Source organism: Jaculus jaculus, chromosome 1 (genome assembly GCF_020740685.1).
Source record: "Jaculus jaculus isolate mJacJac1 chromosome 1, mJacJac1.mat.Y.cur, whole genome shotgun sequence".
Lineage (NCBI taxonomy): Eukaryota > Metazoa > Chordata > Mammalia > Rodentia > Dipodidae > Jaculus > Jaculus jaculus.
In genome coordinates, this window is record NC_059102.1 from 146,758,044 (window position 1) to 146,773,297 (window position 15,254).

The window sequence follows — 15,254 nt, forward strand, 5'->3', positions numbered from 1 at the left end:
TCTATCCAAATCTGTTTGGGATTATCTTGATTAGGTTAACTGAGGTGTGAAGGCCTTCATTGTGGGCAGCATCATTCCAGGTCCTGGACTGTATAAAAAGGAGAGGGGGCTGGAGAGATGGATTAGTGGTTAAGGTGCTTGCCTGAGAAACTTAAAGACCTAGTTTCAAATCCCCAGAACCCACATAAACCAGATTTACATGGTGATGCATGTATCCAGAGTTCGTTTGCAGTGCCTAGATGCCCTGGCACGCCCATTCTCTCTCTCTTTCATAAATAAAATAAAATAATTCTAAAAAGATTAAAACAATTAAAAATGACTTTTGTTTTTATGAGGTAGGGTTTCACTCTAGCTCAGGCTGACCTGGAATTCACTATGGAGTCTCAGGGTGGCCTCAAACTCACGGCAATACCTCTGCCTCCTGAGTGCTGGGAATAATGGCGTGTGCCATCACGCCTGGCCTCAACAATTTATTTTTTTTAAAGGAGAGAGCTGCTGAGCACCCACATTCATAGCTCTCTGCTTCCTCACTGTGCTGAATGGGAGCAGTGGCCTCAAATCTTGGCTCCATGCCTTCCCCACCATGATGGACTGTGACCTGGAACTGTAAACTGCAAGAAACCCTCCCTTAAACTGACTTTTTTTTTTTTTTTTCTAGGTAGGGTCTCACTCTAGCCCAGGCTCACCTGGAATTCACTATGTAGTCTCAGGGTGGCCTCGAACTCACGGCGATCCTCCTACCTCTGCTTTCCAAGTGCTGGGATTAAAGGTGTGCGCTACCACGCCCAGCTAAACGAATTCTTATCAGGTATTTTATCTGAGCCACAGGCAGTTGGCTGACCCAGTGTGAAAGGGTTTCTTTTGGTTTTTGGTTCTAGGAGATATGGCCCATCCTGATGGGAAGGCATGGTGGCAGGAGCTGTGGCAGCTGTTAATGTTGGGCCTGCCGCTAGAAGCAGAGTGCTTTCAGGAAGTGGGGCTGAGCTGCTATCAAACCTCAAGGCCCACCCCCAGCGACTCACTTCCTCCAGCAAGGCTCTACCTCTTAAGGCTCTAAAACTTGCCGAAACAGAGCCTCTCCGTTGCAGACCACGTACTCAAGCACGTGAGCCTACAGGAACATTTCTCATTCAAACCCCAACAGAGGGAATTTGTGTCACAGGCATACTGAGACCAGAAACAGGTGCTTCTCCCAGGGAGAACCCAGGGGAGGAAAGTGAATTAGGCTCTGAAATTGGTAGGTGGATTCATTTCCTGCCACTGTCATAACAAATCATTATAAAACATGGAACCCTGAAGCTATAGGGGTGTATTATTCTGTCACAGTCTAGGAGGACAGGAGACTGATTTTGAGATTTTACTAGAGCCACGTTCCATTCCTAGGCTCTAGAGGAGGGTCCGTCTTGCCTCTTCCAGCTTCTGGTTTCTCAGATGTATTTTGAATAAGACCACATCATTCCTATCTGTGCCTCAGTGGTCACATGGCTTATCTTCTATGTCTGTCATATATATACATATATATATTATATATATATATATTATATATATATATAGGAAGATCTTTAATGTGGTTGCAAAACTAGCACCCCAAAAACCACAGAAGCAGGGCTGGAGAGGTGGCTTAGTGGTTAAGGTGTTTGTCTGCAGAACCAAAAGATCCTGGTTTGATTCTCCAGGACCCATGTAAGCCAGACGCACAAGGAGGTGCATGTGTCTGGAGTTCGTTTGCAGTGGCTGGTCTCTCTCTTAAATAAATAAATAAATAAAATGCATTTTTTAAAAAAGCACAGAGGCAAACTCCTGCTTCCACCTCCCTCCCGTAATCCTCCAGGGACACTGTCCAGCACCAGGCAGAAGGCACTCAGTGAGCATGGCACCCGGCAGCAAGGCTGCTGAGAAGAGAGAACGAAAGCACCAGGGTCTGGCAAGGATGAGAGTGGACCTTCTAAACACGGGGAAAGGCTTTCATCATCCTCTGAAGGACCAGGGCACAGGCAACCCACCATCACTTTTGAATACAGGGACTGATATCTATCTATCTATGTATCTATCTATCTATCTATCTACTATCTATCTATCTATCTATCTATCTATCTATCTATCTATCTATCTATCTATCTATCTGAGGTAGGGTCTCACTCTAGCCCAGGCTGACCTGGAACTCACTATGCAGTCTCAGTGTCCTCAAACTCATGGTGATCCTCCTACCTCTGCCTCCCGAGTGCTGGGATTAGAGGTGTGCGCCACCATGCCTTGCTCTGTCTTATGGTTTTAAAGGAATGTTTTATTCAAGCGTGAGGGAGAAAGAGACCATCAGGGCCTCTTGCTGCTGCAAATGAAATCCGAGCACATGCATCACTTTGTATGTTTAATTTTACACGGGTACGGGGGAATTGAACCATGGTTGGAAGGCCTTGCAAGCAAACACATTTAACCACTGTGGTAGTTTGAAAGTGTGTCCCCCTACAGACTCAAGCGTTTTATTAAAGCTTGTAACTTGGGTCTCTAACTACCTAGGTATTATTGTGGGAATTTCCTGAATGAGACTCAGAGCCATTTGGACAGAGGAGAGGAGGATTTATTCATGCTAGAAGAATAGATCACTCTGTAATGGCGTCAGGTCCAAGTTTAGGCAAGAGACACTTTTTATAGCTTTCTTTGTATAAGCAAACAAGATTGCAGAAGCATACATGGTGTGAGTGGGCAGGTGCATAGTTTAAATGTCTTGTAATTTCCGTTCCAGTCAGCCCAAAACTATCAGTAACTCACAGCTCAGGTAGGCAACTTACTTATCTCTATGCTCCTTGGTTCCCCCCTGTGAAGGTCTGTGGGCAAATGGGAGCTTATCTCTCTGTTCTCTGGTCTCTCCCTGTAGGTGGCTCAAGGGCAACCAGGACTTATCTCTGCTCTTTGTGGGTAACTTCTGGCTCATTGGGGGGCTCTGTTACCCAGCACAAGTTTTTCTTTTATTGCTATTTTCTGCTAGAGTATCACTGGAGCTGGGTCCTGGGGTCCAGCCCAAATGTGTGCAGAGAGGTTTGAGCGCTGGCGGGGTCCCTGCTTAGTGCTTGTTTTGTGTTTGCTGCTTTTTTTGGTGTTTGCTGGCTGGTGGTAGTTTCTCTCTCTCTCTCTCTCCTTGGATTTATGAATGGGAGCCAGCTTCTTCTATCCTAGATGAACTCCTCCTGCCCAGGATCTGTAAGCTGAAATAACCCTCTTCCTCCTATGAACTGTGTCTGGTTTGGACTAAGCCATCTCTCCAGCCGCTCCCCGCCCCCCATCTTATTTTCTTTTGAGCTAACATCTTTCACTGAACCTGGAGGCTAAATTTCTATAGATTAGCTAGCCAGTGATCTCTGTTTCTGCCTCCCCAGTGCTGGGATTATGGGTATCTGCTGATATACCCAGCTTTTATGTGGGTACTGGGGATTCACACTTCACCCACTGAGCCATGCCCCACAGTCACAACGGTGTCCACTTAATAATTGGCTTGCAAAACTCTTGAAAGCTTGCTGATTGATTCTGGTGAGCTAGCTTTATACACTATTGACTTCACTTGAATCTTAAATGCACATATTTTAGAAGAATGTAGTCATTGTGATACACACAATTTTCAGGGACAAGAGGACTGCCAGTTCTCCTGTATTTTGGGGGCATGGAAGGTATGATATATAGTGTATGTGTGTGTGGGTTTTGCAGCTGGGAACACAGTCTAACTGGCCTGTGATCTTTGTGATTCTCCTGACTCCATCTCCTATTGCCATAGTTGTGTTGGGATTATAGATGTAATATTTTGGTTTATGTGGGCATGGACTCTGGTGAACAGATTTATGAAGCAAATATCTTCAACCACTGAATCTTTTCCCCAGCTCCAAATTCTTTCTTAGTTTCTTTCTTTCTCTCTCTTTCTCCTTCTCCTCCTCCTCCTTCTTCTTCTTTTTTCCTGAGGTAGGTAGTGTCTTGCACTAGCCCAGGCTGACCTGGAATTCAGTCTCAGGGTGGCCTTGAACTCAAGGCAACCCTCCAACCTCTGCCTCCTGAATACTGGGATTTAAGGCGGGCAGCTCCACGCCCAGCTTGGATTTTTTTTTTTAAGTTTTATTTATTCAAGAAAGAGAGAGAGAGAATGGGTGTATCAGGGCCTCCAGCCACTGCAACAGAACTCCAGACTCATGAACCCTTCTGTGCATCTGGCTTATATGGGTCCTGGGGAATTGAACCCGGGTCCTTTGGCTTTGCAGGCAAATGCCTTAACCTCTAAGCCATCTCTTCAGACTCCAGATTGGATTTAAAAAAAATTTTTTTTTGTTTATTTTTATTTATTTGAAAGCGATGGACAGAGAGAGAGAGAGAGAAAGAGGCAGAGAGAGAGAGAATGGGCGTGCCAGGGCCTCCAGCCACTGCAAACGAACTCCAGACGCGTGTGCCCCCTTGTGCATCTGGCTAATGTGGGTCCTGGAGAATCGAGCCTCTAACCGGGGTCCTTAGGCTTCACAGGCAAGCACTTAACCGCTAAGCCATCTCTCCAGCCCCTCCAGCTTGGATTTTTAAAAAGCATTTTATTTATTTATTTGAGAGAGAGGCAGATAGAGAAAGAGAGAGAGTGGGCGTGTCAGGGCTCCTGCTACTGCCAACAAACTCCAGATGCATGCCACCTAGAGCGTCTGGCTTACATGGGTACTGGGGAATCGAACGTGGGTCCTTCGGCTTGGCAGGCAAGCGCCTTAGCCACTAAGCAATCTCTCTAGCCCTGTTTTTTTTTTTAATTAATTAATTTATTTATTTGAGAGCGACAGACACAGAGAGAAAGACAGATAGAGGGAGAGAGAGAATGGGCGCGCCAGGGCTTCCAGCCTCTGCAAACGAACTCCAGACGCGTGCGCCCCCTTGTGCATCTGGCTAACGTGGGACCTGGGGAACCGAGGTCCTTAGGCTTCACAGGCAAGCGCCTAACTGCTAAGCCATCTCTCCAGCCCTAGCCCTGTTTTTTTTTGTTTTGTTTTGTTTTGTTTTGTTTTTTGAGGTAGGGTCTCACTCTGGTCCAGGCTGACCTGGAATTAACTCTGTCATCTCAGGGTGGCCTTGAACTCATGGCAGTCCTCCTACCTCTGCCTCCCGAGTGCTGGGATTAAAGGCGAGCGCCACCACGCCCGGCTTAGCCCTGTTTTTTTAATTGGCAATTTTCATATATGTACATAATGAATTTGGTCATAATTCCCTCCCATATCTTCTTTTGCCCCACCTCTTCTACTGAAACTTCTTTCTAGCTAGTCCTATTCTTTTTTTGTTTTTAAATTTTATTTTATTTGTTTACTTGAGAGTGAGAGACAAAGAGAGACAGAGAGGAAGAGGGAGAGAGAGAGAGAATGGGCACAAAAATGAGCTCCAGATGCATGTGTCACCACGTGCATCTTGCTGACATGGGTCCTGGAGAATTGAACCTGGGTCCTTTGGCTTTGCTGGTTCCTTAACATTAAGCCATCTCTCCAGCCCTCTTTTTTTTTTTTTTTTTTTTTTTTCCCCAAGGTAGAGTTTCACTCTGGCTCAGGCTGACCTGGAATTTACTATGTAGTTTCAGGCTGGCCTTGAACTCATGGTGATCCTCCTACCTTGGCCTCCTGAGTGCTAGGATTAGAGGTCTGCGCCACCATGCCCAACCCTAACCAGTTGTGTTCTATTTTGATATTTCATTTTTTTGTCCTCCCCCATTAACCATTATGCCATGTTGATGGGCCCAATATTGTGCATGTCTTGTACAGGTAATGACAGCCACTGTGAGGTCTTGAATGCAATGGCCATTTTGTATCCCAAAGATGCAAAGCATTCCTCCATACCCTTTGGCACTTACATTCATTCTGTCACTTCTTCTAAACATTGCTGGGCCTTGGAAGATGTGATAGAGATGTCACTTTTAGTGCTGAATACTCAGCAGTAACTTATCATCAATACTTTGATGAGTTTTGAGTTTCTGCAATAGTCAATGCCAACTGCCAAAAGAAAATTTTCTTCTTCTTTTCTTTTATTTATTTGACAGTGAGAGAGAGAGAGAAAGAGAGAGAGAGAGAGAGGGAGAGAAAGAGAATGGGCTCACCAGGGCTCTAGCCACTGCAAACAAACTCCAGACGCATGCGCCACCTTGTGCATCTAGCTCACATGGGTCCTGGAGACTTGAGCGAAGGTCCTTTGGCTTTGCTGGCAAACTCCTTAACTGCTAAGCCATCTCTCCAGCCCCCAAAGAAAATTTTCTGACCAAGTAAGAATAGCACTAATCTATGGACATAAGCATATTTATGGGACAATTTCATGAGTACAATATATCCATTAAGCCAAACCACAGTAGTAGCTTCCTCCCAGGGCCTCTGACCTCCCCAGCCTAGGCTTTTGACTAGGTTTTCTCGGTACAAGTATGAATTCCTTCCCATGGAACAGGTCTCCCGTTCAATCAGAGAACAGTTGGCTACTTCCATAGCAGTCATGTCACTATTGTACCAGGACTGACATTCTTTTTGTTTTTTTTTTTTTAACATTTCTTTATTTGAAAGCATACTGAGAGAGAAGAGAGAGAAAGAATGGGCATACCAGGGTGTCCTGCCCCTGCTAATAAACTCCATACACATGTGCCATTTTGTGCGTCTGGATTTACATGGGTACTGGGGAATCAAACCCAGGCTGGCAGGCTTTGCAAACAAGTGCCTTTAACAGCTGAGTCATCTGATATCCTCTGATATTCCCTTTTTTTAAAAAAATTTTTTTTTGGTTATTTTTATTTATTTAAGAGTGACAGACTGAGAGAGAAAGAGGCAGAGAGAGAGAGAGAGAGGGAGGGAGAGAGAGAGAGAGAGAATATGAATATGGGCGTGCCAGGGCCTCCAGCCACTGCAAACAAACTCCAGACACGTCCGCCCCCTTGTGCATCTGGCTAACGTGGGTCCTGGGAAAATTGAGCCTTGAACTGGGGTCCTTAGGCTTCACAGGCAAGCTCTTAACTGCTAAGCCATCTCTCCAGCCCTGATATTACCTCTTAAAAAATATTTTCATTTATTTGAGAGAGAGAGAGAGAGAATGGGTACACCAGGGCCTTTGGGCCCTGCAAACAAACCCCAGATGTGTGTGCCTTCTTGTGCATCTGGCTTATGTGGGTCCTGGTGAATTGAACCTGGGTCCTTTGGCTTTACAGGCAAGTGACCTAACCACTAAGCAATCCCTCCAAGCCCCTCCTCCAGATATTTTTAAATAAAGGTTTAGAAAGGAGTTGAATGTGATGTCTCACTTTGTATTGTGCCTGCCTTGGATCCCAAAGATCAGGACCTTATGACTTGGGAGCATGTGGATAAGAACTTCTAAGCCAGCAAGGGCTTCCTTGGCAGGGGCATGCAAGACCAGACATCCCTGCTTCCTGCCCCTCCTCCAGGAAGTTCAGTGACTAAGCCAACTCAGGCAGCTGAAGCATCTTTCTCTGCCCTCCCACCCATGAACTCTGGGCTGAGATGAAGGTCTGTGTGGTCCAAGTCAGTCTCTCTGCTTCATGCTCAGATAAATCAGTTACTGTTAGGGTTTCAACTTAACTCTGGGTACGGTGGTTTAATCTACATGTCCAGAGTTGGCATCTGTGGTGGTTTGATTCAAGTGTCTCCCATAAACTTAGGTGTTCTGAATGCTAGGTCCCAAGCTGATGGCAATTTGGTAGTTAAAGCCTCCTGGAGGCAGTGTATTGTTGGGGGCAGGCTTGTGGCAAGTTTCCTCTTGCCAGTGTTTGGTGCACTCTTCTGTTGCTGTTGTCCGTCTGACGTTGGTCAGGAGGTAATGTCCACCCTCTCCTCATGCCATCATTTCCCCCTGCCATCATGGAGCTTCCCCTTAAGTCTGTAAGCCAAAATAAACCTTTTTTTCCTCACAAGCTGCTCTTGGTTGGGTGTTTTCTTCCAGAAATGTCAACCTGACTGCAACAACATCTCTCTTACTCTTTGATCCTATAGTACAGTGATCTAGACAATTACTTGGGGAGGGTTGAAGAACATCACTATCATCATCATCAATGTCAGTACCATAATCAACATCAACACATCTCTCCATCAATATATAATCACAACAGCATCATCTTCATCAATGCCAGCATCACCTTCAACACCATAACCATCAACACCAACTTCATTGTTTTCATCATCAATGTCAACATCACCTTCAACATTGTAACCATCGACACCACTTCATCATCACTGACAACATCACCTTCAACATTGTAACCATCGACACCATTTCATCATCAATGAAAACATCACCTTCAACACCATAACCATGGACACCATTTTATCATCACTGACATCACCTTCAACACCATAGACATCATCAATACCAAGTTCATTATCTTCATCATCAATGACAGCATCATGTCATAATCAGTGCTAACTTGCTCTAGTAGTTTGAATGTAAGTTGTTTCCTATAGCCTCATGTGTTTATGATTAAGCCTCACAATCCCCAGCTGGTAGAGCTTTTCAAAGGTGTGTTGCTGAGGGTGAGCTTTGGGGTATTACAGCCTAACTCCCTCACTTCTTTCTTTCCTTTCTTTCCTTCTTTCTTTCTTTCTTTCTTTCTTTCTTTCTTTCTTTCTTTCTTTCTTTCTTCCTTTCTCGTTGCTTCTTCATTTTTTTTTTTTTTTGAGGTAGTCTCACTCTAGCTGAGGCTGACCTGGAATTCACTATGTAGTCTCAGAGTGGCCTTGAACACACAGTGATCCTCCTAACTCTGCCTCCCAAGTGTTAGGATTAAAGGCATGTGCCACCATGCTGGGCTTCACCTCTTTTCTTTTTTAAATTATTATTATTTATTTATTTGAGAGAGGAAAAGAGGGAGAGGGAGAGAGAAAAAATGGGCACACCAGGGCCTCTAGTCACTGCAAATGAACTCCAGATACATGCACCCCTGTGTGTATCTGGCTCACATGGGTCCTGGAGAATCGAACTGGGATCTTTTGGTTTTGTAGGCAAATGTCTTAGCTAAGCTATCTCTCCAGCTCCAATTCTTCCTTTTCAATGTTAGCTAACTCACTCTTACTGCTAACTCTCAGCTTTTGTGGAAAATATGATATCAGCCTCTGCTTTGTCATATTTTCTCCACACATTATAGACTTACACCCACACAACAATTTTTTTTTTTTTCAAGGTAGGGTCTTGCTCTAGCGCAGGCTGACCTGGAATTCACTATGTAGTCTCGGGGTGGCCTCAAACTCACAGTGATCCTCCTACCTCTGCCTTCTGAGTGGTAGGATAGGCATGTGCCACCATGCCCAACTCAACAATAACTTATTTTTAAATTTTTTTAATTTTTAAATTTTTGTTAACATTTTCCATGATTATAAAAAAATATCCCATGGTAATTCCCTCCCTACCCACCCCCACACTTTCTATTTTTTTATTTTTATGAGTGAGTGAGCAAGCAAGTAAGAGAGAAAGAGAGAGAATTGATGCGCCAGGGCCTCTAGCTGCTGTAATCGAATTCCAGACGTGTGCACCACGTTGAACACATGTACAACTTTGTGCTCTTACATCACCTTGTATGTCTGGCTTATGTGGGATCTGCAGAGTCAAACATGGGTCCTTAGGCTTCACAGAGAAGCACCTTAATTGCTAAGCCATCTTTCCAGCCCCAACAATAATTTCTTTCTTTCTTTTTTTTTTTTTGAGGTAGGATCTTGCTGTAGCCTAGGCTAACCTGGAATTCACTATGTAGTCTCAGGGTGGCCTCAGGCTCACAGAAATCCTTCTGCCTCTGCCTCCCAAGTGCTGGGATTAAAAGTACGTGCCACCACGCCCAGCCCAACAATAATTTGTTTTGTGTTTTCAAGGTTAGGTCTCACTCTAGTCCAGGCTGACCTGTAATTCACTAGGTAGTCTCAGGCTGGCCTTGAACTCATGGTGATCCTCCTACCTCTGGCTCCTGAGTGCTGGGATTAAAGGTGTGCACCACCATGCTTGGTTTCAACAACAATTTTTTAAAATTAAAATATTTGATTAATTTACTTATTTGACAGAGAGAAAGAAGGAGAGAGAGAGGCAGATAGAGAGAGAGAATGGGCATGGCAGGACCTCCAGCCACTACAAATGAGCTCCAGATGCCACCTTGTCCATCTGACTTACATGGGTCCTGGGAAATCGAACCTGGGTCCTTTGGCTTTTCAGGCAAGTGCCTTAACTTCTAAGCCATTTCTCCAGCCCTCCAACAAAAATTTATTTTAAAAAATATTTTTATTTATTTGAAAGTTAAGGAGACAGAGAGAATGGGCACTTCAGGGCCTCCAGCTGCTGTAAACAAACTCCAGATACATGTGCCACTTTGTGCACCTGCCTTTATGTGGGTATGGGGAATTGAACCCAAGTTGTTGGGCTTTATAGGCAAGTACCTTAACCACAGAGCAATCTCTCCAGCCCCAATATTTTTTTTTTCTTTTTGGATTTTTGAGGTAGGGTTTCACTGTAGCTCAGGCTGACCTGGAATTCATTATGTAGTCTCATGGCAAACCTTCTACCTCTGCCTCCTGAGTGTTGGGATTAAATGCATGTGCCTGGCTCCAATAATTGTTTTTCAAGATCTACCCGTGTTTGGTGGTAATTTTTTTGTACACACATGTGTGTGTAGATGTACATCCCCATGCACGCATGTACAGAGGCTAGAAAACAAAAACGTGGGGTGTTCTCTTTGCATTGTCTCATTGAACCTGGAGCTGCAGCTTCCAGTCAGATTTCCTGACCAGTGAGCCCCAGCCATTCTCCTTTCTTTGCAGCCCACAGGAAGAGGGTAATAGACACACCTGACCCATACCCAGCCGTTCATATAGATGCTGAGGAATTGAACTCAGGACAATATCAGACTTTCGCAGGCCACAGTGCTTGTGTGGCAAGCGCTCTTTCCCACTGAGTCATCTCCCTAGGCCCCTAGAGTAATTCTTGAGCATATATCTTGGGCCCTGAAGGTGTGTGGGTTGCCTTATTTTACATAAACACCTTCTGGGGTTTGGGCCATTTGTTTTTCACAAATACATTCCATATTGGGTACTTTCTGATGCAACCTGTGTGTGTTCCCAAAATAGCAGTTGAATGACAGTCCAGCCTCCTTGATTTGAAACTTAGAAAAGCCACTGTTTCCAGCACTTTCTCTCCTTGCTTCTTGTCCCTCCCTCTGCATTCTAAATACACAATGAGGGGCTGGTGGGAGAGGCCACCTTTGCTTTCAAAGCAAACTGTCATTTGCATACCGTTTCTTTGGGAGTTGGGGGGAAAGGTGGCTGTGGGCCTAGGTATTTTCATGCAGTTCTGCTCATTATTTACGCAGACAAGGAGATATTTCAGTAAAACTGGGCTCAACTCTGAGTGACAAGGTATCTTTCTGTCATGCAAGGTTCAGGGAAATGGTAGTGAAGTTGACAGGTTTTTAATGTACAGCCGCTACTCCACTGAAATACGATGCATGTTTTTATTTTGAAAGTACAAGATGACCTGTTTATTAGCTGTGATTCGAGCTGAGTTTACATGCTCAGAAACACAAAGGCAGAACAGTCTATTTCTTTTGGGGGCCACAGACTCTCTCTCTCACTCCCCTCCTCTTGCCATACATACGAAAACATCGAGAACTGAGAATTCTGAATTGGAATGGACACATTCTCCTTGAAATGACAGCTTACCTTGGAATCATGGGAAAAAGTTGCCAATTACCTTAATCATCCTTCTCCGAGTAACAACAAGGAAGGGCTTAGTCTGCTTCCGTGGGAGGAGAAAGAGCGAGCAGGGACTTAATGGGGAGACAGATACTAGAAGGCTTCGATGGGTTTTGTTTGTTTTTAAAGTAAGGCTGGGATCTCACATGCATGGGCATTTGCTCCTGCAAAGTGGCTGGTCCACACCCCTGGATCCTTTTGGAAACTCAAATTCCTAGCCAGTGTCCAAGTACAGAAGCACTTGGCTGGCTCAGAAGCATGCCTAACTCTTGGGACTCTTCGGTTGGGAGTAGTCATTCACTTATTTGGCACCTACTGTGTGCCAGGAGCCAATTGAGGAACTTCAGCACATGAAAGAGCAGCAAAGCTCCTGTCCTCCTTTGGGAGTTTGCATGCCAGTGGGGAAGCCAAGATTAGGAGATCCTGGGAGAGACTGGCAGCTGTTTCCTGGTGGGTTTGGAACTGGCCACAGTTGTCCAATAAGAAAAACCCCTCTGCTGTTGTAACTTACCCTGGATTGTTTTCCAAAATCACAAGGACCTAATGTTAAAGGCTGTTTGATTTCTAGAGCTGCAGAGACGGCTCAGCGGTTAATGGTGCTTGCTTGCAAAAGCCTGATGGCCTAGGTTTCATTCCCTGGTTACCCACGTAAGGCCAGAGGCACAAAGTGGTACAGGTACTTGGAGTGCATTTGCAGCGGCAGAAGGCCCTTGCATGCCCATCCCCCCCCCCCCCGTTCTTTCTCATTCTCACTCTTTCTGCTTGCAAATAAAAAAAAAAAATTTTGAGGTAAGGTCTCACTCTAGCCCAGAACAACCTGGAATTCACTCTAGTCTCAAGGTGGCCTTGAACTCACAGTGATCCTCCTACCTCTGCCTCCCAAGTGCTGGGATTAAAGGTGTGCACCACCATACCCAGCCCTTTATTCCTTTTAATGGCTAAATGATACTGCACTGTATAGGTAAATGCAAATTTATTCACTTACTAGAGAGTTGCACAGTGGTTAAAGGTGCTTGCTTTGCAAACCTGCCCACTGGAGTTCATATCTCCAGCACGCCTGTAAAGTTGGATGCAAAATCACACTCACACATACACACACATATACACACACCCTTACATCTGTAATTCCAACTCACCGACAGCAACGGGAGGCAGATCGACTCAGGAGATTCTGGAAGCTTGTGGGTCAGCTAGACGCTCCCAGCTGTAAAACAAGAGAGACTCTGTCTTAAACAGGTGAGAGAACTTACTCCCCCTACCACCGAGTTGTCCTCTGACCTCCACATGCACACCATGGCACATACACGTGCACATCCTCGCCTTCTCATCAGAAGGTGTACAAATATGCACAAATAAAAAAAAATCTTCCCATTTAAAATAGGCTACTGGAATAGACTTTCTTAGTAGACTGTGCCTTCTTGAAGCAGCAGTGTTCAGTTTAGATAATTGCATTGTCACAATGTCAGTTTTGTCATTTGTATGTACGTAAGAGTCTTCCAATGTTAACCCAAGCCGTACTAGGCGTTCTTTCTGAGAAGGAAAACAGTGTGGTCTCAAGCTCAAAGCAGAGCGTTAGCTCACAGACAGATCTCCTCATTTCATGCATGGAGCTCCTAGACACACTTCAACAGTGCTGGCACTTGACAGTTACTCGTTTGGGCTTGCAGTGCATCCATTTGGTACCCACCCTGCTGCCTGAAATCAGGGGCTGCTCTGGGCCATTTTCCCATTTTATCCAATCAGCTAATTCAACAGCCATTTGTCAACTTTGTGCTGGGCCCCAGGGAGGTGATAGTCTCTGAGACCTGGAGGTCAGGTGCTGGGACTCCCCAGAGATGAGAGCTTTGAGCAGCCAGGAGGGTAAAAGGCTCCACGTGGCCCCAAACTGGGTTCTAAAAACAGCCTTCCTCCTTTCCGTACCGCTTGCTCTCCAGGAGAGCTGGCAGTGCTGAGGAGAGTTGGCTTGCCAGGGGAAGCCCTGGGCATAGCAGATGCAACGGAAGAAGGTATTGGTGAGGATAAGGTGCTCAGATGGAGCTTTCCAGCCAGGCAAACCTACAGCCACCTGCAGCATTGCCAGGGAGACAAATGCCACATCTGGAAAGATATCTGCATAATCCCCAGCTTGTCATTTGGGCAGGAAGTACTCTCTCTCCGTTGAGAATCTGCCTAATTATGGGTTGGATTCCTGCCAGTAAAGAGCGAGAGAAAGGAAGAAGCAGGCACACTTTCAACGCATCCATGCCACGGCAAGCCTGTGGCTTGTTTAAGGGTTGTTGCACCTTCAGGAGGAGCCAAGGTCAGGTTCAGGAGAGGTGGCCAAGGCAAGGGCTGAGTGGGGGCCTTGGTTGTGGTCTCCTGAACTCCGGCAGGGCTTACAGTTGTGAGATGTGCTAAAAATCAGTTGTTACTACTGGTGAAATACTGACTTTCTCAGGTTATTGACTTTAACCCCCTTGTTTTCAAAACTTTTTAGAGAATTGGAATAAAATACACTTCATATGAAATTTGCCACCTTGAGGCAATCATTCCAGCATCTGAGAGTATAAAGATAGGAAGATTTTGTGTTTAAGGCAAGCCTGAGTTGAGAACCTATTTTAGAAAGAATTGATTTCCATTGTCACCATTCTTCAGTGTACAGTACAGTGGCACTGAATACGTCCGTATGGCTTAGCCATCCCCCACCCATCTCCATAATGCTTCATTTTGTGACAGTTCTGTGTGAAGTGCTCATACCCACTCCTTGCCCCTAATACCTGGCAGTCCTCATTTGCAAACACACACACACACACACACACACACACACACACGGCAAGAGAGAGAGAGTGAGAGAGAGAGAGAGAGAGAGAGAGAGTGAGAGAGAGAGAGAACAGGTGAGCATGGGTATGCCAGTGCTTCCAGCCACTGCAGATGAACTCCAGATGCATGTGCCACTTTGTGCATCTTTATGTGGGTGCTGGGGAGTTGAACCTGGGCTGCAAGTAAGCACCTTTAACCACCTCCCTAGCCTAGAAAGTAATTCTTTTTTTTTGTTTTAGATTTTATTTTTATTTTATTTATTGGAGACAGAGGAGAGACAGAGAGAGAGAGAGAGAATGGGCACGCCAGGGCCTCTAGGCACTCTCTGGCCCAGTAATTCTTTTTTGTTGTTTTTGATTTTTGAGGTAGGGTTTCACTGTAGTCCAGGCTGACCTGAAATTCACTATGTAGTCTCAGGGTGGCCTCAAACTCTGAACGGTGATCCTCCTACCTCTGCCTCCCGAGTGCTGGGATTAAAGGCGTGTGCCACCATACCCGGTTTCAGTAATTCTTTTTTTAAAAATAATATTTTATTTATTTACTTTAGAGAGAAAGTGAGAGAATGGGCATGCCAGGGCCTCTAGCCACTACAAATGAATTCCAGATACATGTGCCACCTTGTGCATCTGGCTTGTGTGGGTACTGGAGAATTGAGCCTGGGTCCTTTGGCTTTGCAGGCAATTACTTTAATCACTAAACCATCTCTCCAGTCCCCCGAAAGTAATTCCTGATGCCCCCACTGGTTGG

At 45.3% G+C, this 15,254-nt stretch overlaps 1 protein-coding gene and 1 pseudogene across 1 annotated transcript in view; one reads left to right on the plus strand and one right to left on the minus strand.

The window, feature by feature from the left end:
- Cfap77 (cilia and flagella associated protein 77) overlaps positions 1 to 15,254 on the plus strand; it is a 197,805-nt gene that overhangs the window by 33,163 nt on the left and 149,388 nt on the right. The gene's annotated exons all lie outside the window — the stretch shown is intronic.
- LOC123458382 lies at positions 1,903 to 2,023 on the minus strand (annotated as a pseudogene).